Genomic DNA, 26,799 nt, shown 5'->3' with positions numbered 1-26,799 from the left:
AGCAGATTTCCTTGCCATCTCCCTCCTGATCCCTGATGTTGCCTTCACAGCCACTTCCCTTCTCCAGTACTTGATCCTCACCTGCAGTGCAGTCAGAAGGTAGAAGGGTCCCTGCAGCTGTTCTCAGTCACCAGTCAGCTTCCTCCAAAACACTTTGCTCCTTCCTCCTCACCAAATCTGACTATTGAAAATATAAGATGTTCCTTCAGTATTCTGGACTCAAGGATGCACTCGTATTGCCTTATGTCCTTTTATCTTTCTCTACAGGTCTAAGAGGAAAAAGTGGGAAGGGTTGAGAAGCTTCCCCAACAACCACTGCCATCTACTTCCTCTGTGGTTAACAGTAGTCGGAAAAAACTGAGAAAACATCAGTCAGCTTATATTTATTCTTTATGGGGTGAGAAGCAGAAGTGTAAGAAAATCACAGTGAGTGTGTATTGTTCTAGGATGGGCAATATGCAAAAGCAGAAACCTTATCAAAACAAGAGCTTGAGGGCAGGGCAGATGGAAAGGGTCCAATCCATCTCTTGGATTCTCAAAAGAAAAGAAAATAAGTAATATGAATTGGCCAAAACCAAGAATTTCCCCTTAGAGTTGACACTAGCAGAAGGCCTCATCTGTCCACAGCATCCCTGCCTCAGTTCTCACAGTTTTACCAGGACCACAGCTACTCACATGGAATCATATAGAAACATAAGATATCTGGGAATGACTGTTGAAAGTTCACTGCTGCGTCCTCTGAGTCCAAGATACTGCTTGTAGCAAAGTAGGTGCTCCGTAAATATCTGCTGAATTAATACATTGAAGAATAAACGAGTCTATCCTACCTCGTTATTTTATAGAAACTGGAGTCTGAAGAAGGAAATCATGACATTTTAAAGGTCACACAGCTGGTTGGAGAACTAAAATACTCAGATTTTAGGCCAACGCAGGTATATTACTGGAGCCAGGAGTTTGAAACCAGTCTGGGCAACATAGCAAGACTCCATCTCTTTCTAAAATAAAATAATTAGCTGGGCGTAATGATGGCATGCCTATAGCGCCAGGTACTCATGAGACTGAGATGAGAGGATCGCTTGAGCCCAGGAGTTCAAGGCTGCAGTGAGCTATGATCACACCACTGCCCTCCAGCCTGCGCAACACAGTGAGACCTTATTTCTTAAAAAACAAAATTCTTACATTTAGTGACCTTTCCCTTGCCCCAGACCATCGTTCCACAGTGAAGACAGTGTAGAAGAATGAGTAACATTCGTCCAACCAATATTCCACCTTCTTCTTTGTCAACAAATTTCCTAATTTGCTCAGAGAAGGTAGCCACCAGCCCATCCCCAGAAGATGAACAATAATCTGTCTAGAACTTAGACTCTAAGTCACTTCTAATTCTTGGTGGCCAGTGATTAATTTAGGGCAGGCTATAAGTCACAGTTCTGGCCAATGGTACATAAAGAGAAATCTGCTGAAGAAAGAGCCTTCTGGGAAATACGTTCCTATTTAATAAGAGACCATTACTCATTCTTTCACCTTTAGGAGGTTGTTACGTAAGGACAATACTCTTGTGACTTTAATGGACATCTTACAACCATGAGGTTAAAAAGACTTCAAAGAACCTAACCTAGAATGCTGACGTCATTGAGTTGTTAAATTAACCACTGGTGGAACTGCCTGTTTTAGACTATGTAAAAGAATAAACTCTATTATTCAAGCTGAGTAGCCTCTTGCTTATACCCAAAGCATGTTGAACCATGAATCCACCCTTGGAAGACTCCCTGTGCCCTGTCTTGGCCCTCATCCTATTTTACCCCAGATCATGGGAATCATAGATAGCATCTTGGGGAGAAAAAATGCTGATTCTCATTGCCAGAATGGCAGGAAAGCTTTACAATGCCCAGTTCTATGCCAGTGAAACTCTAGTCTATTCCAAGCTAAACTCCAAATGCATTTTCCAATAGAAATATTATTATATATGTTGTGTGGGCCCCATGATGATTTTAGAACAGAAATTGTACAATATGGTTTAAATAGGCTTTTGTAGGTTGGCCTGGAAACCTAACATTGTTTCTATGGAAAAATGTTTCAAACTCCAAACAACTCTGTTACAAATGAACTTTTGAATGCCACCTGCTTTAAACTGGGGGGCTGTATTTTTATTTATAATTAAATACATAGGGATGAAACTGAGTTATCAGCTGCAAAGATCACATTTGGACTTCTGGTTTTAAATTGATAACTATTCCTTTGCCATTTGGGATAAAACAACTCTGAATAAAAGGGGGTTGTGACCTCTTACAGTACCAAAAAACAATGCAAAATCAGAACTAAGATAGCCTACCAGTTTCCATTTTAAGGTACTCTTCTGTTAGAGGAAGGGGTTATTTTACATATTAAATAGGTATTGCACTATTTATTAGGAAATAATCTCCTACTGTGCCAAAACCTACCATTGTAGCCATTGTCTCTTTAGTGCCATTGGAAAATAATTAAGGCAGTAGTTTGAATGCGTATGAAACCTACCTTTCCACCCCCCCACACCACTCAAAGTAAAGAAAAAGCCCTCACTAAAAGCAGAAATCCTTCAAATTGTGTTCAAGTCAACCAACAACTACAACTTGCACCTCGTTACCCCTCTGCCACCCCTCCCCAAAAAATCCCTCCATTTCTTGATTCTAATAAAGGGAAAGTAGAAAAAAAATAATTTCTAGTTATTGTGGCTTTTTTTTTTTTCCTCAGCTATAAAAGAAAATAATACCACCTTGGTCCAAGCGACATTGTTACATTTGCACCATACCATCTCCCAGTGCTGTGTCTGAAACCTAGTAAGCTCTCAGTGTCAGTTCCATTACTTCTATCCTCTTCTCTCCTTGCAAGAATACTACCCTCATATAACATATCCAAATTCTCACCAACCTACACACATAACTGACAACCAGAGTTTATTCTACTGGTAAATATGCATATGGTCTCTAAAGAAAGTCAACTCCAGCACAATATTTCAACTGCTTGTGAAAATGAATTAACTTAGCTCTCCCTACCTTAAATAAAATATTATGGGGGCTTTTCAATACTGTAATTTCTGTTGCTTGCATTTAAACTCTGCTGAAACCATCAATCTTGAACTTGGCTTCTGGGCAATTGGCTTGTTGAAGAAACACAAGGCTACCTTCACTTCATAAATGGTTGAAAAAAGAAATACAAAATAACAATTGCAATTCAAATCAAGGTTTGATATGAAAGATCTCATCTTTTCCTCAAGACCCCATTTTTTTTAGAACTGTCACAAGAATTCCAGAGCATCCGAACTACTCTTAATAGTACAATAACCTTTCTTTTTACATAAAACTAAATTGCAATGATCTGTAACACCTGTAAAAACTAACAGTGACTGTAGTTAGCATAAGACAGCAAGAGATAGACCTCCATGTTCTTAATGCTTTGAAATTAACATTGAGAAACTAAAATTTACTCTTTTGGTTAACTTGACTGCCACACTGAGCACATCTCTGTGTATTACTCCCTTTAAATGTTCAATTATCGAATGTTGATTAAAAGCCGTTTTCAACTCCTCTACGGATAATTTCAGTGTTTTATTTTCACATCCATATGATACATGTCTTACCTTGGCTGTAAAAGCTACATGTCCTAGCCTCTTTCTTTCTTGAAGCTGTCAATGGACATAATGAATGTCAATCAACAAGGTGCCTTTGTTTTGTATGCTGATTTATCGGGCAGAGCAACTGAAGCCTTTGCCACAAGTCTCCAGAATAAAGCCTGACTCTCTGTGCAAGTGTAAAACTCTGTGGGTTAAATAACCCTACACAGGGCAGCTGTCTATATTTTTCAATGTACAAATCCCAAAATACATGATTCAAAAGGCAGTTTGGGCAAAAATTTAATACTATAGGGTATTGTCAATTACCCTAAATCATACTTCCCACCAGTAAGATGTAAATTTTTCAAATAAAATAACTTAAATTAACTTTCCCTACCTCTTACACTCCAGTAACCTTACTTATCTGTCAGGCTGTATCCCAAAATTGAGATTTAGCAGTGACCAGAGATATAAATAAAACATAGTTTCCTCGTGGGGCTCTCCACACTTCTCTCCCCAAAGTGCAATTTGGCCCTTTTCACATCTCTATATCTTTGTTGTGCTTTAAGTCCAAAACTAAAAATCTACCATAGTGCCAGTGTAGAAGTAAACTCTTATCCTTAAGTACCCACAAAGAGTCTTCGATTTCTCAACAACCAGCAAGCTCTACAAATCACCATCATGCCCAAGAGAAGAGCAAATCAAATTGCTTTTGAAAGATACAAAGAGAAGCAAAAACTAAAAGCTCTCATTCTTAATCTAAAAACAATGCATATGTATGAGCAACACTAAAGTCTAAATATACATTTTGTATTTCACCCACACTGCTTATGACTACAGATTTTTGCCAAAAATATTACATTTAAGCATAATACCTCAACTTTTTGAAAATCTGCAAACCCCCTATCTTTTCTCCCCACTGCCTACCCCCACCCAAATATACTACTACAAACTTCTGGTAAAGGACATAAAATCTTCTCGTATTAAAAATAAAGAAACTAGGGTAGCAAAACGGAAAAGGTTTGTGTTTAGGGACTATTCCTCAATTGAAGAGGAATGGCTTTAGAGACTGGGACGGAATACTGGCTCTGTCTCTAATGAACTGATTGACATTGAAGAATCTCCTTCACCTTTCTGAACTTCAGATAGAAGATAGGCATAACACCTTCTCTGATCAGCATGTATATTTAGTCAATAAGAGATAAGCTATAAGACAGAGTTTTTCAACTTTGGTGCTACTGGCCTTGTTGACCACGTAATTCTTTGTTGTGGGGGGCTGTCTTGGCCTCTGTAGCACTGCTCTCTCCTGCTATGATGTCTCCAGACATTGCCAAATGCCCCAAGGTAGCAAAATCTTCCTTTGTGGAGTATATGGTGAGTTACCTGGTCAATAATTCATGTTTAATAAATGGTAGTCACCATTATCATTATCCATTAAACATTGGTTTCCAGATTTTTAAAAAATATGGTACAATCCACATTTCCAACTTCCTATATATTACCCCAAAAACATTCCTTGGTGGCAAAGATGACAAGCATGACAAGGTCATGGCAAACATCCCAAGAATTGACCAATACCTGATAAAATGAATTCTCAATATGATACTATGGTCGTGTATGTAGAAAATGAATTTGAGAGAGGTTAAAGTGAATGTAAAAACCCACAGCTTTGACACATGGAGAAAGTTATGACCACAAAGCACCACTTCCCAGTCATAATGTCCATTTTTAGCAGAGCTGTGACCAAAATACTGACAGTTACTTTCAGTCCAACATATATTTCACCTCGCCATGACAGGTATATTGGGAAAATCCAAATTAGACAGTCAGATTTTCCAGTGTCTTTTCACTTTCCAAGTGTGTTTTCCCATTAAATCCCTCAACTGGCTAAGCTCCTCAGACTCTCTTCCTGTTTCCTTCACTATACTGCATCGTTCTTCAGAAGACTTTCTCTAAGGCTTAGAGGACAGGAGACAAATTTAACCAAGGCAAGTTTGGGTAGCAAGAAGCCGTTAGCTTCAGTCTCTCTACTGTGCCATAACAAACATTTTCTATGGCAAATATCCTTAGCTGAGATAGAACAGTCTTTCATATTTCACTTCACCAACATATGTTTCTTGGTCAGATCAGTTTTGCCTCTAAAACCTACTAAAACACTACCACTTGCTGTATTTTCCAAGAATTTTTAGTATTAGAGGCATGTGACAGTGCCTATGGCTTCCAAGGAAACAGCATGGAGCGTGGAATGGACTTATACACGTTGAGTTCAGATATAACTTCTTTTCTGTTATAGTAACCTACCATTTACTGAAAGGTTCATGTTAGAAATAGTGTAAAGTTTGTTACCATGTGCTTGAATAAGATAATATAAGCAACCAAAAAGTTAAGCAGGAAACATCCAACTTTTGCTTGGCCATAATTATGGTAATTAAGGAAACTGGTCTAACTCTAGAAGAGCTTTAGATGAAATATAGTGAAAAAAGTCAAATTCATCTTTGATCGCACCATCCTGACACACCTGGGTACTCATCCTTAAATTCAGGCTACCTCCATTCAGCACAACATGTTTCAGGTGTTCCCTGATTTACCACACTTACCTGTTTTGGCCAATATCCTCTTAAAAAGCTCAGATGCCTAACTTCCAAGTTGATCGTTAATCTGATAAATTAGTCCATGTCACTGTGGTAATGGCTTTTTCTAACAAGAATGTACAAAAATAGACTCCGGATGCAAAATACACAAGGATTTGAAGGCTAGTAATTTTTACCTCATTTTTTTTTTGAGTCCTGGTCTGTAAGACGATGGAATAATGATATCACCCATCTGACATGTTGCCACATGTAAAACTGTGCTTGGCACATTGTGAATGTTAAGAATGGCAACTATGGCATTAAATTCCTCTATCATATCCTAACTTCAGTGGCTCCAATAGTGAAACTGTCAAGCAAGCTAGAAAATAAGGAAATTGTACTAAAATGTTTCTCCATTATAAAAAGGGGGGAAAATACAATGAAGAGACTTTTTAAAAAGAAATGATCACCCCCTTGTTCTACACATGAGGAAACTGAACAGCCAAAGTGAGCACACCATGTTGATGTCATATCCCTTTCCAATAACCTTCATCCCCATTCTACATGGGTTAAGTCAAGGTAAACATCTGTTGCTATCTTTCCCATCAAGGAGCCATAAACACTAAAAGATTCCAGTTCTACCTCCCATGTTCAAGTCTCTGAAAAGACAAAGCAAAAAGTGAGAAGTCATAGAGAAGTGTTATTTTTTAGCTCATTTGTGAAGTAGGGATAGTAACAACACATTCCTCACAAGATTCCTAAGGGGTAAATGAAATGCTGCATGTTAAGCACTGAGCTCTGGCCCTGGAGTGAGGTTAAAGTCCCCTAACTATTGGTCACTATTATTACTTGGAAGAGTTTGAGTTCTTCACTTCCCTGATGAGGCAAATGAGACCCAAAGAGATTAAATAATGTTGAAAAGGTGAGTGATGCAGAGAAAAAAACAAAACCTCGTTTTCATTTTCAGCTGTGTATAATAACATGGAGAGAGACTTAGAATCACGGGAGAAAGAGCAAATCCACGAAGAGTTACCGCTACTGCCAGCTCTTCTTCTCTCCATCATCTCTCCACTCTTACCTTTTGTATTAGTTTCCCCGGGCTGCTATTACAAAGTACCATGGACTGGGTGGCTTAAAACCATAGATGTTTATTCTCTTACAATCCTAGAGGCTAGAGATCTGAAATCAAGGTGTCAGCAGGATCATGCTCCCCCTGAGACTCTAGGTAGAACAGTTCCTTACCTCTTACTAGCATCTGGTTGTGGCTGGCAAGTCTTAGCATTGCTAGGCTTTCAATTGCATCACACCATTTCTGTTTCTGATATCACATGGTGTTCTCCCCTTGGGTGTCTCTGTCCGTCTCTCCTCTTCTTATAGGGATACCGGTCACATTGGATTAATGGCCTACCCTGCCATTAATCAGTACAACCTCATCTTAACTTGATTCCATCTGCAAAGCCCCTTTTTCCAAATAAGGAGGTCACATTCACAGGTACCAGGGGTCAGAACTTAAGTGTATCTTTCTGGAGAACTCAGTTCAACCTATTGCATCCCTCTCACCTGGGAATAGTTTATTATGCTGTTGTTTGGTTTGGAATTTTTTGGTCCATCCTAAAGCTGCAAATGTGAAGTTCACTGAAATGTTATTCGTGTTAATGGGCCAATTCAGAATGACTATAACAAAAAGGCAACTATGCCTACTTAACCATGTTTACTTCCCAAGCTCATTAGTGGTTCCATGTGGTGAGAAAAATTTCCCACTCACTGTATCAAATTTAGCACATTTATTTAGTCTGAGTCAATGCCTGAAATATCTTTCATACATTTAAGCCAATTTTCCCCAAGGTCAGGCAGCAAGATAAAAGTCACAGATCTTTCTCCTGTGAGTCAATCACTATAAAATATAGCACTGAATTTCGTGAAGGGGAATTAGGCTATGAAATGTGCCTGGAATAATAGAGTTGATTTTTTTCATATAGCAAGTTTTTAATTTGATTTGATATTAATTTGAACCCAAATCAAAGCACCATTGATCTAGAATGAACCATCATTTTATATAGATGTTTCTATGAGGTAGATTATTTTTTGAGTCTGAATAACAATCACATTTTTTTCCAATCATAATTCACAGTATAAGGGAGTACATAGTGTACTTCCTATTAATATCCTTTAAGCAATGTGATAGTTGAAGAATAAAACTCATCACCTTAACCTTATTAGAAAATATTAGCATGTAAAATAAAACATAACTGTTTTAGACAGGCATAATCTTTCATTGTTGCTGAATTTTTTGTGTCAGGTTTCTCATTCTGGAATTTTTCTAATAAAAATTTGATTTTTTTATTTTGAGACATTCTATTTTATTTTTTAAAATTCAAATAAAAAACTAATCTAAGCTCTGGTCATATGTGCAAGAAACAAAACAATCTATATCAAATTTTAATTAATATACACCAGAAAAATAGCTACCAAATTTGATGTGACAGGAAAATTATCTCATAGTATGAAACCATTGAGAAACACAAGAAGGCTTTCCGGAACTTCAAAAGGTGGATAAAATTTTCTCTTTAGAAATAAACATTACATTCTATAGGAAACTATAAAGACACGAGTCAAATATGTGCTAAACTACATACAGGCAGGGCAGTGATTAGGTTCCACATGGGTGTCTACCTGGGTTCAAAGACTACCCGGGTTCAAAGCCCCACTTTAGCCCTGGAAGCTGCAAGAAACTGAGACAGCTGCCGAGTCTCTCTAATACCACTCTCAGCTGAAGATAATAGTACCAACTTCTAGGATTCTAATGAATAATAGATTAAATAACTATAAAATCTTTGGCATAATGCCTAATTGTTATTATTATCAGGAGCACAGGTCCACAGCTGGCAGGTGTGGCAAACTGCCTAGTTTCATAGAACAGCTGCTGTGAATTACTGGCACTGAAACCTTGGGCAAGTAACTTTACATCTTTGAGCGTCAAATTCCTCAAAAGGAAAAAATAATAGTAACTCCTTCAAGGATATAAAATAATACAATATATATGAATCACTTAGCCCAATACTGAAATTTACTTTATTTCAATACAATTATTCACTTTATTTCAGAAAATATATATATATCTCATTATATCTACATGGTGAAATGTAATTTTGCAAATAGCATAATGGGTTTTTCATTTACTTGTACTGCCAACTCTTTATCTCTTAACAATTATTCTCACAAATCTAAAACAAATCATTATTCTTTGCCTAGAGGGTCAGAAGTATTGTATTTTTGCAAACATGAAAAGCACAAAATTGATCAAGACATGGATTTTAAAAATATATTTATTCCAGTCGGGCTCGGTGGCTCAGCCTGTAATCCCGCGCTTTGGGAGGCTGAGGTGAGTGAATTGCCTGAGCCCGCGGGTTCGAGACCCGCCTAGGCAACTTGGCGAGACCTCATCTCTACAATAAATCAAAAAATTAGCCAGGCGTGGTAGCGCGCACCTGTAGTTCCAGCTACTTGGAAGGCTGAGGCGAAAGGATTGCCGGAGCCCAGCAGGCAAGGTTGCGGTGGCCGGGAGCGGGTGACAGTGAGACTCCATTTCAAAAATATATATATATATTATATATATATTCCTTCCAATCTATTCTCAGTGCTCTCAGGTAATGAATAAACAAATAGTTGCCTTAAATTTCACTCTTTTCTAATATGTTTTAGCTGCAGAAAAAGAGACTAACATATTTCAAAGTCTTGATGTAATCCCACACAAGCCAGGAAACAACCCAGCAATGTATGCAGCTATACTTGTTTAAATCACTCAGATATAAAAAGTATTATCAGGCAGATTCTCAGATTACTTTGCTCTCTGCTGATCTTTTTTACAGGAGCCTTCCCAGCAGTCATGCTTGGCACTGAAATGCCGTTAAGTTCCCTTTCAAGTCCGGAGTCGTGTCTTACTTCCTGGACAGCTCTATCTAGATTGACACTGAAGAATGGATCCTCTCCTCCAGAAGAAACTGTGTCAGGTCTTCACTTACCAATTTAAAATAAACTCTAGATGAAGGTCAACAACAAAGTCTTTCCCAGACCTGCAGGTAAGGAAGTTTAAAAAGTTGCTTTCTAGGTAAGATGGTCTTAAATTGATAATAGAAATGCAAACATTGGAGGCAGACAAGACCTGAGATCATTCCCTTTGGTAAACATTGCTAATTGCCTGATGCAAGCCATTCTTTTCTAACCTCTCCTTTGCCATCTCCCACTATAGATGTGGGAAAGCTTACATTCGCCAAACTCTCGTGTAGCTAGGAGTGGTCAACTAGGTCTAAGCAGAATTTTCTGAGGCTGTCTCTCTAAAGTTTTTGCTTTCATGATCAAACAGACACACAAGTGACTAATGCCCTCCTGACTCTTCCCTCTATTTCTACCTTGAATGTGATGATTAGAACAGCTGTAGTATCTTGCAAGTGTGAATCAGTCAAAAAAGACAAGGACCAGCTACCTAAGGAGGTCCACAACAATGTTCTAACTCTAAAAATACCTGTATAGAGGATTACGCTTCCAAAGTCTTGAGATCCTCAGCCAGATGTTTGAGGTGCTGTTAGACTGCAAGAGTAGCTGGGTAGGGTCACCAAAGCAACAGGCTCCGAAGTAGGAGCTACAATGGCACACTAAAGGCAGACTACACATGTGTATTCAATATCAACACCCATATTGAGCATCTTCAATAACAATATCTATGGATACTTAGGATAATTATTTAATATATAATTGAGAAACTTGATCTGAAAAGATTTGAAATGTTAAAATACTATGCAAATATAAATTAGTTCTGTATATTACTATATCTCAACTGTGAGGAAAATAGGACTGTAAAATTTAATAGTGGAAAACTAATAGAATGAAGATAGTATAAGCAGAATGTTATGCATTTCTTTAATTGAAGCACATATATAAAAATAAGAGCGTGTTAAAAGCAGGAATCCAAGTGAAAAAGTCATAAATTATAATGCTGAAGAAAGTCATGTTCCAAAATAAGACTTGTTTTCTTCAGCAGTCTGGATAACATTTTACCTTGTGTTCAAACTATCCATGCATGCAATGAATGCAGTTTAGTCAACCTCCAATTATATCCCATTTCTGATCATCTCGCAGAAACTCAATCCGTGTCCATGGAAATGTAGCATTACGTTGCAGAGCTAAGTAAAAGAAATAATACTTGGCATTTAAATGCAATGAGGAGGCTTTAAATTGTGTCTCATTTTTTTTATTGAAATATTTCTGCCTAGAAAAACAGGCTAAAAATACAGCATAATATTCAGAGATTAAATCAGCATGAAAATTTGCCACGGTCAATGCTTTCCATGGTATTCATCTCTTATTCTACAATTTATTCATAAATTAACTGATATCTTTCTGAGTTTCTTTTCTTGAGCTCATCCTGCCCATTTAAAAAATTACAATTCACTGATCTAAGTGACTTTAATGTGCATATACTTGAATTTATCACATTTTATATTTATTATTCCTCATTCTCACAAGAATAGGAGACTTTACTGTATTTGAGGTTAATTTTTTCACAACTATCTACATCTTATTCCCTCCCAATTATTCATCACCTTTTTCGAACATTTATTTCCACCTTCCCTTTAACACCAATATCTCCCTCTACTGGCTCCTCACTCCAGGGTTTTGAATCCATTCAAGGAGAAACACAAACAAATGGCCCCAAACCTGCAAGTGTCTGTGACTACCTATTTGTCTAGTACCTAGGGAACATTCCTTCTCTGCCATACTTTTCAAAAAAGTAGATGTGACCTGTTCCCTCCATCCCATCTATACAGCCACTGTGTGCTGGTAAATGTTTAGCAACTTGCTGACATAAAAAGTAAAAGTGAGTCTGTGTATCTGTATAAATACACATATATGTGTTCATTATAACTTGTACTGATACGAAGGTGATATAGCACACAATTTACAAATAATAATAAAATATACAATAACATTTACTGTAAATTCCATACAGTCAACTATTTCTTAAAAATGCCTTCATTAATGTTCACCAAATCTGGTATATTCTGACACAAATAGGTAATAGTTTCTGTTGCATTAATAAGTAAGAAGAAAGTAAAACAATGACTGCATATTGGAACCTCTCGTACTCACTAATAATGGGAGTAAACTTCTTTTTGAATTGGGTAATAGTTTATAAATACTAAAACATTTCCTCAATTTTTTGTGTTATTCACAATGTAATTATTATATATCAACACAACTTTAAGTGTGTTCCACAGCCTTAACAATTTCTCTATTATTTTCTCAATTCTAGAAAATCAATAAAACAAAATATCTGATTTGAAGCATTTGCCCATTTTTATGGTGTAAGTACTCACTTTGGCTAATTTCAAGATACCATTGTGAAGTCAGTGAACACAGACTTGAGAAAAAATGTGCAGTAATATGTCGTTATATAGCACATACACCATTCAACAAAATGGACGTAATTAATCTTAAGAGAATAGATAATAGGAAAATGTAGCAAAACCATTAGGGAGGATGAGTTTTTAATATTTATTTATTACATTTATTTTAATATAATTAATTTAATTGCAAATGAGCATAATTCAGCTTTCAACGATGGACATGTTTAACAACTTGCTTGCATAATCCTGAAAATTTAACAACCCAGCTCTCACAAGCCAGAAAAAGTCAGCTACAGCACACCACTGGATGGAAATATGACTGTACACCTGCCACTCTGCTGCACCTGCTCTTCTTAGAGCCCACATGGACGTGCAGTTCCAACGCCATGGCACTTATTACACTTATTGTATTTGACCTCTCTGCAATGTTCCTAACCCTTCCCACATACTTTTCAACTATGGTTGGTCCTCTGCATCCTTGGGTTCCATCCACATCCCTAGATTCAACCAATCACAGATAGAAAATATTCTAAAAGCAAGTACATACATACATACAATAATAAAAATACAAAACATATAGTATAACAACTATTTACATGGCATTTCCATTTTGTTAGTTATTATAAATAATGTAGAGATGATTAAACATATACCAAACGGTGTGCATACTGACCTTCTCATAGGTTATATGCAAATACTGTACCATTTTATATAAGGACTTGAACATCTGTGGACTTGGGTATCCAAGGTGGGGGAGGGGTCCTAGAACCAATCCCTTGCAGATACCAAGAGAAAACTGTACTCTGTCATTTTTCCAGCTCACTTCAGGACTTTATTTATCCACCATTCTTCTTAAGTATGCATGCTGCTCTAACCTCAGTTCATTTTTCTGTTCGTTTTGCAATCTCAGTCTGGGAAATCTCACGAATGCCTTCAGGCTGCAGTCTTCACCAGTGATTCCCAAACCTCCACCACTTAGCAGACCAGCTTCACTAAACTCCAGAATGGACTGCAGACTGCCTTATAACTTAGGTCCCCTTCTTACATTCTTACTAATTAAGCAATTAGTCAGGTAATTATTTATGTCTGCAAGCTTCACAGGCATATGGAACATTCTGACTCTTTTCTTTATGTGTTCAGTTCCTGAACCCTTTCATATCTCTGGGCCTCTGCACATCTACTTCTCTCTGCCAGGAATATGACTTCTCTATCCTATTCTTTATGGTCATTATTATTATAACCACATAAGCTTCAAGACTCATCAAAAGTATCCTTGCTGACCAGGTACAGTGGCTCACACCTGTAATTAATCCTAGCACTTTGGGAGGCCAAGGAGGGGAGATTGCTTGAGTCTAGGATTTCAAGACAACCTGGGCAACTTAGCAAGATCTCGTCTCTACAAACAAAAAAAAAAATTAAAAAATTAGCCAGACATGGTGGCACACACCTGTAGTCCCAGCTACTCAGGAGCCTAAGGCAGAAGGATTACCTGAGCCCAGGAGGTTGAAGCTGCGGTGAGCTGTGATTATGCCACTGCAGTCCATATAAGAACGAGATCCCAACACCCAAAAAACCAAAAGTATCCTTGCTTTTCTTGAGCCCCTATGGAAGACCCCCTCCTCTGTATTTTCATAATACTCTCATCCCTCTATGACTATATTTACCCTCTTCTATAGTGCTTTTGAATATGTATTTCTTCCCCACTAGACTATGAACTTCTGCCCAAAATAGACTACATCTACCACAGGGACAAGCACATAGTAGGAACTGAGAGCTCCTCGTGTGGCTATAAAAAGACATACCATTTGTTCTGCAGTGAAAATGCACATCTAAGTATGTTCTACCCCTTTGAAAATCACTCACCTTGAAAGTTATTCACTTAGTTTAATAATGGTGGCATTACTCCAAGTATTTTTGGAAGTCAACTTACTGAATAGTCTGGGGAATGTTTTTTAAATTATCTCAAGTGAGGCCAAAAAAACATCATTTTGAATAGATGTGAGGCCTAGGAGGAATCATAGGGTGAACAATACAATTCTGTGGAGAAAGTGAGGAATGAAAAACTTAAGACACTGTATAATGATTGATGGGGGGGACTGACCAATAAATAGCCTCAGAAGCATGTCTATAGGGAAAATCTCAAAAGATATTTTGAGCAATGGTTGTCATTATTTGAAGACATTTACAACTCCTTAAGACAATCAACAGACAGCGTTATTCAGAGTGTGTAAGTATTGGTAACTTGTTTGACTCACGACATGAAGCTCTTCAAATTAGCGTTTTCCAAAGTGTCCAATATAAATAGGTATTATATTAAAGGGGGTGAAAGAAATTTAATACACAGCATTTAAAGTTTAAAAAAGGTTTACTTACTCCCAGAGTTCTTAATATTTTAATATAACTCTCCATGAAGTCTATCTGTACATGGTATGCAGGGTTTCCCAAATTCTTTTAACCTCATAATGCTTTTTTCTTGTAAATATTGTGGGGTTTATGAGGAGTGATCCAAAAGAAAAGGGATTTACATTATAAATAAATAAATAAATACATTGTAAATAAATAAATAAATACATTGTGTATTTATTTTTACATGTTTAAAGTTTGGTCACCTTCAAAGGACTCGCTGTTTGATGCAATATACCTATCTAGGTGCTTTTTCCATTGCTCAAAACAGTTTTGAACTCGTCAATTTTGATGCCTTTTAGTGCTTCTGCCATTCTTTTCACCTCTTCCACATTAGCCAAACGTTTCCCTTTGAGGACTTTTTTCATTAGAGGAAGCAAAATGAAGCCACTCGGGGTGAGACTGGGTGAATAGAGAGGATGGGCATGAAGGTCACGCTTTTGATCAAAAACTGCTGAACACTCAGCATGGTGTGGGCAGGTGCACTTGTAAATCACCCATCATGAAATGACCGAACACACTGGAAGAATCTCCAAAAGAAATTCACTGAAGCCAAACACCGCCCCTCACAACAATGCTAGCTGGTACACTGATGCCAATGGGTTCCTAGAACGCTCACCTAGCAAGGGAAGCCTGTACTGCTGACCTCCAAAAAATAATTTCAGGTTTTTTGGGTCCCCCCTCATATATCCCACATGCCTTGGGAAACATTGTTTTGCTTGGGGTTGGATGACTTGTAACCTGAAACTGTACTGATACCAAAAGCCACAAATGAAGTTACTGTATTCTACCAGCTTTACATGATATATCTCATGTATCCTTACAACAATCTTACAGTGTAGGTAGTACTAGTATTCTTAACCAATAGTTAATGGGAAAAAAAGTCTTAGAAAGTTTAAGTGGCCAGGCTTGGTGTCTCAGCCTGTAATCCCAGCACTTTGGGAGGCTGAGGCTAGTGGACTGCCTGAGCCCACGTGTTCAAGAACAGCCCAGACAACTTGGCAGAACTCGCCTCTACAATAAATTAGCCAGGTGTAGTAGCGTGCACCTGTAGTTCCGACTACTTGGAAGGCTAAGGCAGAAGGATTGCTGGAGCCCAGCAGGTCAACACTGGGGTGGCCGTGAGTGTGCTACTGCACTCCAGCCTGGACGAAAGAATGAGACTCCAACTCAAAAAAGAAAAAAAGAAAGCTTAAGTAACCAGTCATAGAACATTCAGCCTGTTAGCAACAAATAGAATGTCCCCCGTCCTGGCAAACACACAGTTCCAAATGCTTGACCTGAGTACTGAGTGGATTCTCGCCTGTACTGCTTCTAAGACTTTCCTCAAGCTTTCCTGGAATACGCTATCCCTTCACAAATTCCCTATTTCTAGATGGCTAATTTCTGCCCATTACTTTAACGTTCATTTTATCTACCTTCCCCAGGACGCCTTCACTGCCAACTGGCTAAAAATAACCATGCTGTGGTTCCTTATTCTTTTCATGGAACTTAAAAATTTACTATCTTATACATGCTGCAACAGAGAGGCTGGATTCAACAGCCTAAGACTAAAAAAGCTTTTGACTAACTGACATACCTCTTGATCAGAGATGAGTTTATGGTCTAATCCACATTTCTACTATTCTCTCAGGGTCAATTTGGGTAACAATAAATTTGAAATACTGCTCTAAGCATTTCAGAGTAGTTTCAGGAATGTTATCTCATTTGATTCTCAACTTGGAAAGAAAGACAAGTTATCCTTCTAAATGAAGAACCTGAGCTTTAAAAAGCTCCGTGCTCTACAAGGGAGTTAGTATAGCCCATCACTAGCACAGCACTTACACCTAGTAGGAACTTAATGTAGGACTGAGTAGACATTTGAACAAGGTTAGCTTAAATTCTGATCTTTTTCCCCACTTCAGTACTCCTCCCACAATGAAAGACGCCTCCATGTATAGTGGGTGCTGTTGATACTCGCCCACCCCCACTGGACATTACTACCGGAATGCATGCCCACAGATTTGTAGCTGCCAACTCTTTAATTTCTTGGCCTGGGGTTTTTCTCTGAACTTGCATTGCAGCTGGAAGCTCTGGGGATTAACACTCCCTGGAAGCAGTCCTCAACTACAGCGTAACTGGTGCTAGGATGTAATATGCTCCCTTGCTTCTCAGGTAGATAATTCTAAGGCATATTTTCTACAGCTCCCCCAGAATTAAAACTTCAGGTGCACAAAACAGTAGGTGGCTTAATACAAACCTTTTCCTGGATGTCTTGCCTACTCCCGCTGATGTTTCCTTTACCTCCTCAATAAACTACCTGCACTCAAATCTTTGTCTCAGGTCCGATTCTGGGAACCCAAATGAGCCACTAAAAGATTGAAATAAGGACTTCTGGTTTTAAAAATCAGAGGGGGAAAAAAAAGGAGAGAGCATTTATAAATAACTAAGTATAATCACAATTTTCCAAAGAGAAAACATTAGCCACTATTTACCACTGCATAATAAGCAAATCCAAAATGAGAGTTAATGTTAGTACATGAATTTTAACTGATGAATTTTCTGACATGAAAAAGACTGTTTTGAAAAATACAAAAAGCACTTTAAAAATCTGTTGGGGAGAACGTCATTTTAATACCCACTTTAGGCCTCAACTCTAACACTTTCCTCAGGTGCAGAGGTTTGAGGGGAAAAAAATTTAATCTCGCTTTTTTGTTTCTACTTTTTTTGAAAGAGCTTTTTAAAGACTGTGTGTGTAAAAGAGAGAGGATGATCAAGTTGTGCTTCAACAAAGTCATCTAATTACACATTTCTTTAAAAGTCCTCAGGTCTCTGATCTTCAGTAGGACAAATGCCAGTAGTCTCTCCCATATACCCACATCACTAAGGATGTTCAATCATCTAATCAAAATCTACTAAACACTTTCTATAGAGAAGTACTGGGATTTAGTTGCATATATATATATATATATATTTTTTTTTTTTTTTTAATGAAAGGCACAAGAACTATCCTCAAGGAGTTTCCAGTCCAGAAGGAGAGACAAATAAATAAATAAATAGTCACCATTTAGAGTGACAAGGAATTTTAGGGTATATTTTGGGGAGGAGGTACAAACACCCTAAGTTTTGCTCCTAACCTACACAGGGCAGTGGGGAGGGAAGTGTAGGAAGCAAAGCTAAATTAAGACTGTGACATCAAGAGTACCTGCATAATGAACATCTGTATACCTAACCCTGAATTGAACCCTACATCTTTAAAACAAAAAAAAATTTTTTTTTAAAGAAAAGACTGTACCATGATGTTTGATCTAAAATATCATGGTTGCCCACATCCAGCGGGCATATTTTATTTAAAATTAAAGTCAAAAACTGTAAAACATAGCACATGAACACTCAAACTAAAAGAGCTTCTTTTGAGATTTTTTGGTTGCAAGGTTTGGATAAACTCATCAAAATTAATCTCTGTTCATCTGCAGGGTGCTCCTGCTTGGCTTTGAAGAGTCTACCTAATCCCCCTTTTAAGTAACCCAGCACCAGTATATAAGAAGAGATACCAGGAGAGGTGATATATGAACTAAAACCCAAAGGAACGTCAAGAATTTGAGCGATAGGTGTGAAGAGAGGAGAGTGTGGAGGACTTTTCTGGTAGAAATGTGTACAAGGACAATAAGACTGAGAGGTAGCATGGAACTCTCAGAAAAGTTAGTAGATTAGAACACTAGCCCAAGGGGCAGAGCGCAGTGGCTCAGCCTGTAATCCCAGCACTTTGGGAGGCCGTGGTGAGTGGATTATCTGAGCTCAGGGGTTCAAAACCAGCCTAGAACCTCGTCGCTACCATAAATCAAAAACTGGCTGGGCGTGGTAGCAGGTGCCTGTAGTTCCCGCTACTTGGAAGACTGAGGTAGAAGGATCACCAGAGCCCAGAAGGTTGACATTGGGGTGACCGTGAGCATACCACTGCACCCCAGTCTGGGTGACAGAGTGAGACCCCAACTCAAAAAAAAAAAATACTGACACAAGGAGAGGGGGAGGGAGAGGGTGTGAGAAGATCTGAGTGCTCATAAATGAAACTGGTGAGGCCTGCAAAGGTCAGACTGTGAAGGATCCTGAGTGCTAAAGAGCTTTTGTTTTGTTTTGTTCTATAAAATTTATTTTTTTATATATAACTTACATACCTAAAAATCTGTCCTTTTAATCTGTACAATTCAGTGACTTTTAAGATATTCACTGAGTTGTACAACCAATTAGCTCCATCTAATTCCAGAGAATTTTCATTAACATGGAACAACACCCCATGTCCAGTAGTCACCAGATCCCATTACCCCTCCCCATAGGCCCTGACAACAACTACTCTAATTTTTGTCTCTGGATACTTCATATAAGTCAAGTAATATAATATGTGGCCTTAAAGTCTGGCTGGCTTCTTTCACTTAACATAGTGTTTTCAAGATTCATCCACCTATAGCATGAATCACTGCTTCATTCCTTTTTTTTTTTTTTTTTTTTGAGTTGGAGTCTCACTCCGTCACCCAGACTGGAGTGCAGTGGCCACTCCCGGCCACCGCAGCCTCAACCTGCTGGCCTCCGGCGATCCTTCCACCTCAGCCTTCCAAGTAGCCAGAATTACAGGCATGCACTACCACGCCCGGCTGATTTTTTTATTTATTGTAGAGATGAGGTCTCGCTGCCCAGGCGGGTCTCGAACTCGCGAGCTCAGGCAATCCACTCACCTCAGCCTCCCAAAGGCGCGGGCTTCATTCCTTTTAATGACCCAGTAATATTCCATTGTTTGGCTATACCACATTTTTTTCATCTCTTCATCAGCAGTTGAACATTTAGGTTATTTCTCTTTTCTGGCTATTATAAATGGCTAAAAACAATCACATATACATTTTTTGTCTAGAAATATGCTTTCAGTTCCCTTGGGAATATACCTAGGAGTGGAACTGCTGGGAAATATAATAACTCTATATTTAACTTTTTTAATATCTACTAAAATTATTTTCCAGGGTGGCTGTGTCATTTCACAATCACACCAATGCCAAAGAGTTTGAAATCATATAGAACGCAGATGAGTCACTCAAAGTCTTGAGGCCGAGTAGAAACATTAAAATTTTAATTTTAGATAGGTTACTCAAGATGCAGTGTGAAGGATGATTAGAGGATTTGGATAAGACAAAAGGCATGAAAGTCAGTTAGAATTCTGTTGCAAGAAAGCCAGGTAAGACAACATGATTGCCTAATCAGGACACTAGTAGAAAGGATAAGAAGCAGAAAACGGAACTGAAAAAGAAGGAGTAGGAAAAATAAATCGCTTTTTAAAAAGATTAATTCAAAACTTAACTTACCCAGGAAGATGAGTATCATAAACCTAAATGTCTAAAATATCAGGCAAGTAATGAAAATAAATAAAACATAAGATGTAAGCAATAGGGAGTGGTGGGGACTGTAACAAAAAACAAGCATGTCTTATCTAAAGGAGGCAGTTGTAATTCAGCTCTGATTATCTAATGCAATAGGGAATGTAGGTGCAGTGCAGTCAGATCTTCTCTTTGTTCAAAAAAAGCCAAAATCAGGACTTTTATGTTGGATATTCTGATTTTTAAATATTGCCAATTAATTAAATATTTCTTTAAATTCTGTGCAGCATCAACAAAACAGTTCCACAAGCTGCCAGCTTGTGGTCCCCCTTAAAGACATTTAAGGGGAAAGCGAGCCAAAAATCAGAATGTGCCCACACTGAAGGGCTGGGTTAAGGAGAGTACCATGGAGAGAGGAGAAGAGAGCAGAGACGGAGGAAGAAACTGCAGTGTGTGATATCCCAGAGGTTCCAGGATGCTCGTTTCCAGAATGAATAGCAAGTTGTGTGACGTGGCACAGAGAGTCAGTTCACACTGAGGACTGAAAAGTGGATTATGAATTGGACAATTATGAAATACAAAATAAAGGAAAATAGAAAAAATATCTGCTGTGAGCAAAGTGGCAAGTTGAATAATATAGCTCTTTCTTCCTAAACACAGTTTGCTTCAAAAATCAGCATAAGGATTACCTGCCTCAAATCTTCCTCTAAATTTCTCAGAAAAGAGCCAGATAGGCTCAACTGTATTGTCCTCTTCAGCTGATATTGAACTAATCCAGTTTTAAAATAATAATAATAACAAGCCCTTTGAAAAAGTTTAGATCTCTATGATGCATGACCACTTGGTCCTTTCAAACTTACAGTTATAAAAAGCAACTATTAGCACGTCGCATAAACAAAAAAACGAAATTGTAAGAGCCGTGTACAGCAGGTCCTCAAATAACGTTATTTCTTTCAATGTCATTTTGTTATAATATTGATGAGGAAAAAAAGCCTTCCCAGCTTCCCAACTGGGGCCGCTGTCTGTGTGGAGCCAGCAAGTGCTCCCCATGTTTGTGTGGGTTTTCTCCACACCCTCTGATGTCCACCCACAGCCCAAAGGTGGGCACGCTCGATGGACTGGCACGTCCACTTGGTCCATCTGAGTGAGTGTGGGTGTAAGTGAGTCACCCTGCCATGAGATGGTATCCTGTCCAGGGCGGTCCCCACCCTGTTCCCTGTGCTTCCAGGACAGGCTCCAGTCACCTGAGCCCCTGAACTGAAATAAGTGGATAAATAATTATCTTATTTGTTTCTATTAATCTTTCTTAAATGCGCATATAGCTCACATTTATTTCAATGCTTAATATTAGAAGTGTTGGGGATCTTCATTTAGAAATTTGGTGATGTCTCTGTGGCCAGAAATATTCCATGGGAACTTAATTCTTGTTTCTATCCATTAGCCTATGGTAAAACTGGTTTCCTTCTGCGTCATTTCACTTGAAGTCGCACTTTCCAAGAACCTATCGACAACGTTAAGTGAGGATTTACTGTATATAGATTTAGCTGTATGTGACAGAGACCCAAAATAACAGTGGGTTAGACAAGACTCCAAGCTGTTATGGCAACTCTGCTTCAAGAAGTCATTTCATTGTCCCAGGCATTTTTTTTTTTTTTAATCTTGTTGCTCTGCCACCCTTAAAGCTCTGAACTCCTTAGCAAGGTCTAAGATAGTCTATTATCATGCCCACATTCCAGCAAGTGAAAAGGGACAGGCGAGAGCACAGCCCTGCCCTTAATGGCCCATCTGGAAGTTGCACGAATCACTTCTACTTTTATCCTATGGCCAGAACTTTGTCACACGGTATACTTCCTAGCTGCAAGGGAGGCTAAGAAACGTCATGTTTATTCTGTAGGGATATGTCCCAGCAAAACTCAGGGGATCCTGGGAGAAGGAAACTAGCAACCTCCCTCACAGAGTGGTATTCAATTTTTAAAAACTCTTTTCCAATTCTATAAATTATTTATATTTTGGTTCAATTTTGCAAAAGAATACAAATCTGGCCTAACCTTTATGCATAAATATTGGAAACACAGGAATGTAAGACTGCCACAGTGTTGGCTTCATGGGCTGATATTTATGACAGTGCTGAAGAATGTTAAAGTTAATTTTAATTTGTTCTTACAACATTATTTTCCGAAGAATCCTAAAGTTGCTCTGCTCTTCTTGCCATGCTTAACAACTAGCTTTCAAAAGACTACATTAAAAACTCAAATTACAAAATTAAAAAATCATTGACATATTCCCACAGCATATGGAACTATACCACCTCAAGGATTCTTTTAAATTATCACAGTCAATTGTGCCCTTACTGCCAGAAAACTCTTGAAGCAACAAGATGTATTCACTATAGCAAGATGTGCTCCTGAATTTTGACACTTTATTCACATATTAGTTCACATACTTTATTTTTTCATTCAAATATGAGAGGGAATTTAAAATAAAATAATTCACTAGCACATAGTTTACTACTGCTTGATATAGGAACATTCTCAAGGCATATCCATGAACTATAGACCCTCTTAAACAAATATAAAGGAGTAACAATCCATAAGAAGTGATCACATTTAAAATACAGTAATTCATGAGCTGTCTTACGATCATTCACATTTACTAAATTCAGGGGTATATCATTTCAAAACTACTTGGCTTCTATCCTTCTTTAAAAACATGGTACTTTCCTACAGTAGCATCTTTTATCCACTCAAAAGCATGTAAAGTATTATGTTCAACAAATTTAACTTCTTAACTTATGACTGGTTTGCCTTGGGAATGATTTTGAATGGCTACGAGAGTAATAAAACCATCAAGTATAATACAAAATATAATTAACTATGCAAACTTGATTTTTAAAGATATTTACAATACAAAATATTCATTAAAGAAAATTTACAAACTGCTGAAGAGAAGGAAGTAGAATATCACAATAAACCACATTAAACTAAAAATTAAATACTTAAATAGTCTCCGAAATGATATTGACCATCAATATTTTACATGAAAGAAAAAAGGAATAGGGTACAGACACTTCCAATCAGATAAAGTAAGCAGAATGGGAACTGCCCTCCTGCCTTAAGAAAATGAAAATTCTGTACAAAGCATATGAATCAACAGTTTTCAAGACACTGGATACCAGGAAATAATCCTTGAGAAATGAGAGACATATAAGGTGAACTCTAAGAAATAGGAAACTGATGACATTAGCCATATGACAGTTCCAGCTTCCAGATCATGGCCCAGGAAAGGAAAACCCTGATAGAGCCTTGCATATTCGCTGATTGAGGTGATGAGTCTAAGGAACTAGGGAAATCAAGGCAGCTAGAAATCACAGGACAGAGTACTAAAGGGAGGAGAGCTGAACACTCAGAGATCTTCAGAGATCTGCAGTTAATCCTCCTTGGACATTTAGCAGAGTACCTATTAGCACATGTATGTAAGAAAACAACCGAAAGTCAGGAAAAGAACTACCTGAAAGGATTAGTGGGAACAGTACCCAGCACTCACACAAGGCTGAGAATTGATCCTCTTGCTGCTAGCCAAACTGGAAAACTTCATAATTCATGGGGTATTGGGTAGAGTACTCAGAAAATAATCTTAAAAACAAGACCTGAAAGAATAAAACTGTTTCCAAGTAACTAACTGCATCCCAGAAAAAAATGCTCAAAAAAATTATAAGGATATAAAAATATCCAGTGCCCTACAAAATAAAATTCACAATGTCTGGCATCCATCAAAAATTACCAGGCATGCAAAGAAGTAGGAAAATATAACCCATAGTAAGGATAAAAAAAATCAATCACACAAAATTGACCAAAAACTGAAAAAGACATTGGAATTTGCAAACAAGATCATTAAAACAGTTATCATAAATCTATTCCATATGTTCAAAAAGTTAAATGGAGAAATGGAAGATTTTAAAACACCCAAATTGAACTTCAAGAAATAAAAACAACTGTGTGTGAGATGAAAAACACACTAAATATAATTACTGGTAATGAACTTGAAGACATAGCAATAGAAACTACCCAAAATGTAACAGAGAAAAAAATAATCAAAAAATAAATAAACAGAGTGTCAATGATCCTATATGCATGCAATTAGTGTCCCTGGAGGAGGGGAAAGATGAGGGCACCCTAAAAAATGTCAAGAAATAATGACTAATTTTTAAAAATTTAATGGAAACTATAAACCCACAGGTCCACAAAGTTCAATGAATCCAAATCACAAGAAACATGAAGAAAGTTATACCAAGATACATCATAATCAAATTGGTCCAAATCACTGATAAACAGAAAAGATTATAAGACATAATCTATGAGGAGGAACAAAAATAAGGATGACAGTAGATTTCTCATTTAAAAAATGATACAAATGAGAAAACAGTTGAGCACCATCTTTAAAGTATTTTAAAAACTCAATTTAGAATTCTATAGCCAACAAAAATCTTACAAAAATAAGGTGATATAAAGATGTTTTCAGAAACACAAAAGCTAAAGGGATTCATCACCAGCATACCTGTGCTACAAGGAATGTTTAAAGGAAGTTCTTCAGGCAGAAGGAAGATGATACCATATGGAAATCTGGATATACACAAAGGAATGAAGAGCACTGAAATAGTAACTACTCAAGTAAATACAAAAGATTTTTGTATTATGTAAATTTCTTCAAACAATTATCTACTGTTTTAACAAAACTAACAATGTAGTAAGCTTTATACCATATATAAGATAAACAGGATAGGGGATGAAATAAATGTCCATGTTTTTTTCGATAGTTAATTAAAAATTATAAATTCACACAAGAATATTTCAGATCTACTGTTCAAGAGAAATTAAAACTGTAGCCATTATTCTGAAATCCCATTCCATTTGGCCTACACTCTCCCATTTGGCTTGAGTAGTCTTAGCATAATACTTTTGGAAATAGAAGTTAATTTGAATTTATGATATTTGTTTTCATAGAGAAAAAGTAGTGAGTCCAGAAGGGTATTCTGGTTAGTAAGCAAGTTAGTTCACAAGTTTAGGCAAAGACTTTGGCTGAACTTTATAAATAAAAGCAAACAATGATTGTTTCATTGTAATACTAAACTCATCTAATATTTATTTCATTGTAGGAAATGCTTAAAAATTGGGTCAAATAGATAAGTAAGAGATTTAAAAATATATTTACAGCACAAGTCACAAAAAGAAGTTCCCTTCCTTGTTTCCTCCACCTGCCAAAAATGGCCGTAATCTATGATTCACAACAGTAGGGCTTTTTATAAGACTATCAGGAAAGTTAGTGGGAGAAGATAGCAAATGAGCTTCTCACCATCAAGAAGTATATGAAAGCAATAATAAAATCAAAGAGCAATTGGGGATTCATGAGTAAAAAATTCTATATATTGCTACTGAGTTTTTCTCCTATATTTGTAAAGCCTATTCAATGAGTAGATGTTCTCTCAATGAGTAGTGCATGCTGGAATGAAAGTGGAAGTAAAGAAATAAAGAAGAGAGGCATCTTTTGGGTCCCAAGGGAAAAATCAGTACCAAGGGGAAAATCTAGTATGGACAAAACCGCCTTGGAAACGGTGTTAACTCATTCTTACAGTATAGTTAGCAGTCTTTCGTGTGTATCACCCTGAACAAAAATGCTGATGCACACTCAAGTTTGGGAACTACTAAGCTAGACTAAAAAATGAACAAAAGGCAACTTCCCATGCTGAAGTCTGTACATTCAAATTCTGCCACATAAGACAACTATTAAATCTCTTGCAGTAACTAGAAAAGGAATGAATTTGAAAGTATTTCTGCTTGTCAGCAGAGCTTATTTTAACATATTTGCATAGATAGCCTCCATAACCATGACATATTACTAGAGTCAGTATTCTTGTAAGACTTAAATGAGACAATATATGTGGATATACCCAATACCTAGGTGTGATATATATACGATACATTTTAATCTAAGTCTTGCCCTCACAGACCCACAAGTCGCATAAAAATCCTGGTCACTTGCAGGATGCAATTCCTGCTTTTCTAAATGAACAGTCCTGTTGTATTGACTTCATAGAGTGGGATTCCATCTTACGTAAGAAATAAGTTCCAATATGTTTAAATGCAAATTATGCTCCTTCATTCTTCTGTACCAGAAAGAGTAAAAGGGCAAGATAAGCAGAAATCAACAAGAGAGAAGGAATATTCAGAGACATTTTAAAGAATATAATAAATTTGAAATCTGTTCATAATATCAGCAGGCATTAGTACATAATAGCAAATATGGGCTAGCACAGTATAAACACCAGAAATGAGAATGATGATGGTGAGATTAATAAGAATGTAGGCCAGGCACAGTGGCTCATGCCCGTTATACCAGCTACTAGGGAAGAGCACTTGAGACCAGGAGTTCAAGACCAGCACAGACAACACAGGAGATCCTGTCTCTAAAACAATTTTTTTTTTTTTTTTTTGGAGTTGAAG

Source organism: Carlito syrichta, unplaced genomic scaffold, assembly GCF_000164805.1.
Source record: "Carlito syrichta isolate Samal-C Ts95f unplaced genomic scaffold, Tarsius_syrichta-2.0.1 Scaffold303315, whole genome shotgun sequence".
Lineage (NCBI taxonomy): Eukaryota > Metazoa > Chordata > Mammalia > Primates > Tarsiidae > Carlito > Carlito syrichta.
Note: the sequence above shows the minus strand (reverse complement) of the source record.